The sequence below is a fragment of the Passer domesticus genome, chromosome 1 (genome assembly GCF_036417665.1).
Source record: "Passer domesticus isolate bPasDom1 chromosome 1, bPasDom1.hap1, whole genome shotgun sequence".
NCBI classification, from domain to species: Eukaryota; Metazoa; Chordata; class Aves; order Passeriformes; family Passeridae; genus Passer; species Passer domesticus.
Genome location: NC_087474.1, coordinates 127,789,677 through 127,795,096, shown reverse-complemented (window position 1 = coordinate 127,795,096; position 5,420 = coordinate 127,789,677). Strand labels below are relative to the sequence as shown.

The following is a 5,420-nucleotide window of genomic DNA, read 5'->3' as shown; positions in this document are numbered from 1 at the left end:
TGATTGCATGCCCATCCTAAAAGTATCACCTGAAAGAAGATTCCCAGAGAGGGACTCCAGTTGTCAGTGTGGCTGCCATGTGCCCAATGTTTTGATGAGTGCCATAAGGTGCTCTGCACCAGTATCCCTCCACGGGCCCAACCTGGAGTTTCTAACCTGACTTCATCCCAGTTCTGGCAGTTCCATTAATCTCCAATGTGATCAGACAAATACACAGTATATTCTATCCTTCCTAAATGAAACTAATAATATACACTTTTCAGATTTTTAGAGTATATTTTAATGTTTTGCTGATATTTGTTAAAACCAAGGTCCTTTATTTATAAGGCATCTCACCTACCAGATGTTCTCTGTTGAGTCACTAGGGACACATTTGTCTTCTTGTACTTCTAAACTTCTCTTATGATTCATGCTGCATTTCAATCCAGCCTTTTTTTTTTTTCCTGACATAGAAGCATTCCCTTAGGTGTCCCGGTTCATGTAACTTCAATATAACCATATAAACTGCAATAAAGTGCCTGCTGCAAAATTATAGAATAAATAGCTCAATTTAAAAGTGAACAGCTGCTAAAAAAATGAAAATTTTATTTTGAGATTTTTTTTATTCAACCAAAAAATTTATCAGGTTTGATAGCTTATCAATTTTCAAGAACATTTTCAAGCTAGAAATTTTTCAGTCTGCAGATGTCCTTTTCAAAAGAAAGAAAGACAAAAGAGTAAAGAGAGAAGAAAAAGCAAGAGAGAAAGAGAGAAATAAAGAGAGAGAAAGAGGAAGAGACAAAGGAAGGTAGGTTGAATAAACAGCCTGCTGGGTTCCCAAGAAAAAAATATTTTGAAGACACATTCTTTTTTTTATGAGTACAGCAGTTTATCTTTGAACTAACTGCACTATATTTTGTTCTCACATAATAGATGTTGTACACCTTAAAAAACCAACTTGAAACTTTATCTGATTCTAACTATATAAACCCAATTTTGATATATTTCCTTTCAGCTCAACATGACCTCTAAATACACACAAAAATTATAAGCCCAGTTTCACAGCAAAAGATACAGAAAGATGGTGTGTTTTCAGCAGACAAAACCTCAGTATTGCTAAAGGATCTCCATCTTAAATAACTTATGGTTTCTTACAATAATAGAGTATGTATATTTATTGCTTGACCTTTGACATCTGAGATTTTTGGCCAAACACACTGATTGTCTGGCTCATGAAAGTCAAAGCATAATTTGAAAAGAGAGGGGAGCAGTTATACTCAATATTTTGTCTTCCCATCTCTCCACTTTGTCCAGAGCTTTTCTATTTGAGTGACCTTTCTAAGACAATGATGTAGTTAGGCAACCTCTCTGTTCCAGGTAGGAGGCAGGTGCACTCTTGAGGAGGGTCCTGACACAATTAAGTGCCAAACACACAGTACCCCCAGGTTTTCAGGTGGATGAAGGCTGATCCTGTTGCAACCTGCCAAGATGCTTGTCCCTGATCATGTTCTGAGCAGGAGATGGCAGCAGAGGCAGCTTGAAGGAACTGGGGTGAAAAGAGAAGATAAGAATTGAAGAGGGATAGCTGGCTACCCAAATATTTCATAATGACTTGATGAAGTGTTGTGATTTAACTGTGTAATCTTTTGGTTACTCAGGGCTATCAAAAAGATATGGCACATTCTTTTGCCTTTTTGTGAATAAGCAACACATGAAAATCCATCCCAAACAAATCCTAGAAAGTGAGAAAAGTGAGATTTCTCCCAGGTAAAAGCAGGAAATCATAGCAGTTGACCCAAAAGGGACTAAAATGTTGGGGCCTGTGTTGCTCAGGGATCTCTCACACTTCTATGTAGCTGTTCTCACGGCTACAGGATATTATTTGATTTATTTGAAGGATTATCTGCAAATAAAAGGTTTATTTTGGAATTCAAAAAAGTGGGATTTACGTAGCTGAGATAAAACAAAAGCAAGATACAATAAACTGTAACATAATAAGGGACTCCAAAGTTGTGGAGGAGTGATGGGTACATGGAATAACATCCAACAGCACCTCTTCAGTGTTTCTATTGAGCCCTGTGTGAAGGAGAGATGCATTCTGTATCCTAACTACATTTTTGATAGATATTGCAACATAAAGTGAGAAACCTTAGTGCACCAATTCACCTTCCATTTAGACCTCCTCATTAAATACTTTCTAAATTAATGCCAGGGCAAGACATTTGACTGTTGGACAAGCCCTGATAAATGAACTGGCACTAAAGCACTTCATTCAGGTGTCTGAAACCAGGTTGTTCATTCCCTTAAAGTTTCATTAAGGTCATGCAGAACCTATGGAAAATACCAAATTGAATGCCCTAAGCCTTAAGATCAATTTAATTTAAAATAATTCTCAGATGGGCATAACAACAGAATTATAGTCTCTGAGCAGGGACTCAGGCAGAATAAAAGATAGAACCAAAGTCACAGCATTCATAAAGATGTTGACAGAAGACATGGGCTGGTTTGCACTTCTGACAAGATGACCTGGCCACTCACGTAAACAATTTTTGGTGCAGATTTGTTTGTCAGCCACACTTATTTTTAAAAATCTCTTATCGCCCACATAGTCTAAAGGAAAAATCTAATTGGTGTGAGCTATTAATTCAAGGGCATGCCAGCCTCTAGCTCACTGGAACCATTACTACCTGTCATCAAGAAGAACTGCAGCTCTGAAAACACCTTTCAGGTCAACAGATTTTTAAAAACCCACACTTACTCCAGTTATTTTTTGCTTGTTTGTCATCACATTAACTAGGTGCTTAACCCCTCGCCCACTTCAAGCTGATACACACTGGGAGGAATCATCAGTTAGACAATACTCTAATGAGAATCTTTGCATCTTTGAAAAATGAAGAATTAAATGGCAGCTGAGAAGAATTAAACCTTCTCAGCTTGTAGAAAGCAGAATAAGATGGAGGAATTGAGAAACTAGCTATAAAAAGTCACATGGAAAGTTTAGTGCCATAACCCATTGTTTTACTTACCTTTAATGGTATTAATGGTCATCATAAACACATACATTTTAAACACAGCAATAAATCCTGAATTGAAAGTTCATAAGTGAAAGCCAGAAATACTGACATTTTTACATCTGTTAGTTCTGAGTACCTCAGACATCAGCAATATCTGGTAACTGCAGCCTTAGGGGTTAACACAATAAACAGGCAAAAAAATGGACTGTGTCATTCTTTGAAACTCTTACTCCTCACTCAATTCACAACCAAAGGATTTTAAGTGTTGTTCATTATTATTACAAAGTCACAGAATCAATTAGGTTGGACAAGACCTTTGAGATCATCAAGTCCAACCTGTAATCAAACACCACTTTATCAACTAGACCATGGCACTGTTTAATATCTTTATTAATAATAATCTGTGAAAAGAATCAGTGAGGTCCCTGCCAATACAGTTAATACAGACAACATAAGGAAGGCCAACTTTTGAGCACATGCTTAAGAAAAGGCATGGAGAAGAGCTGGCTCCAATTAACTGCTCAAGTGACAAAGCAGGAGAAGAAATTTGTCAACACCTACAGCATAAACAGAGACATCTATCTCTGCTCTTTGTAAGCTAAAATTAAGATGAAAACTACAAGTTTGTAAATTAAGGTAATTTGACTGTTTAAAACCAATACAGAACAGGTGACTTGAGCCAGCTCAAGTTTTAAGCTTCGTGTTTCTCTTCCCTAACATTTATTGCCCTGTCTCAACGTTGCTGAAAAACATCAGCCATGATTAATGTTTCCCAGTAGAAGAAATTTATAAGCCTCCAGCTGTAAAAGAGGGTGAATTCAATACCTAAATTTGATAGCTTTCAGTATAATTGTTTTATTGTTGAAATATAACCAGCATTTTCAGTTAACTGACACTTTTCTCAGCAGTAATTCTTAGTTTGCTTTCCTTCCACAGAACAAAACACAGGAAAATATATACTCTGTTTTATATGGGAGATCAGATTCCCCATTTTGTATCTGTCCATGCAGGGCACAGTTAAAAATGGGTAGAAAGAAAAATTCATCCTGTAAATTAACAGCAACCCAAAATATCACTGAAGGAGATATTTTGGTCAGGTCAGTTGCTAATTTACGTAAGTTTTTAGGACAAACTGCATGACAGATTGCTGGACACACTCAAGCTGCCTCTGAGTGTCAGCTTTCTATTCCTGAGTAGAGCTGCAGCACTTCCCAGATGAGCACCAGTTCTGCCTACACTCCACAGGCAGCAATTCCCCATTTGTCCCCAATTTGAACACTGCTTTAAATAGGTCTTGGGCAGTTACCTGGTCCTCTTTTCAAATGGGTAGAAACAGGTCTCTGGAATATTTATTATTAGTGCAGGGGTAGCAGAAGATGTTTGTATTCTCAGCATCTGGCCTTGTGAGTTCAATAAGGAAATGCAGACTTCTCTTTATTTTCAGGTGAGAGGAATAATCAATACTAATCAGCAGAAGGACCAGCAGCAAGACTACCCAGGCTTGTTAGCTGGCAGAAATGGCACCAGGTGTAACCCTGAGACAGATTGCAGAAGGGATGGCAGGAAAGGTTATCTTTCAGATCTGTTGGCAATTTCACTAGCTCTCCATTAAGTATTGCATATAACAGTGATTTGTGCATTTGTACCCAATATTGAGCATAAATAACAAGAAAAGCAATGAAGTTGACTTATTAAATAGAAATGCAGTAAATGGGAACATTCTCACGTGGTCTGTTAGACTTTCTAATAAATCTGAGCCTGGTCTAGGGGACTTAAAATTTTTAAAATCCAAGGCCATATGGGAAAAATACTATATTAACAATAAATTTGGATTCATATAATAAGAAAGCACTCTAACACAGCCTCTTTCCAATATAAAGGTATCTGAGTGTTTTACAGGACTGTAGAGAGAGATAATGAGTATTACTGCTTTGTGCAGGCAGGACTCTGTCTAAACAGCTCAAGACAGGCCTCACAGCAAGATGGGGACTCAGGCTGCACAGACCACCAGAGGCTCAGGCCTCAACCTTTCTGCTTTGTCTCTTAAGTGAACAAAGTGAGCTAAATAGCTGTTTGTTAGCTCCAAAATAAATCCTCTGAACTGTAAGCATCCTCATTCCCCTTTAGAAAGTCTGTGTGTTCTGTCTGGGTAAATGCCTGCACTAAATTTGAAGGTGTTCCACATCACACCTGGCTAAATTCTTCCACTGACTGAAACTAGGATTGAAAAAAAAATGACATATATCTTTTCACATGACCAGTCAGAATTAAGATGTTTATAGCAGAAGAGAAGCTGTTTTAACTGCTACCACTCCATCATTCTAGCAGATTCATCAGTCATTTCCCGTTCCATTTTCAAGTAAAAGCAGAGCAAAGGAAAAAAGAAGCCAGTCCTTCCCACTTTTACCTGTGATTCAGGTAACAGTG

The 5,420-nt window shown here is 37.7% G+C and overlaps 1 long non-coding RNA gene across 1 annotated transcript; it reads right to left on the bottom strand.

The window, feature by feature from the left end:
- Positions 1-582: 582 nt before the first annotated feature.
- Positions 583-4,541, bottom strand: LOC135289518 (uncharacterized). Its single transcript, XR_010352276.1, has 2 exons — positions 4,300-4,541; positions 583-1,525 (listed from the first exon to the last, which is right to left on the bottom strand). It is a non-coding gene; the product is annotated as an uncharacterized LOC135289518 (long non-coding RNA).
- Positions 4,542-5,420: the final 879 nt, after the last annotated feature.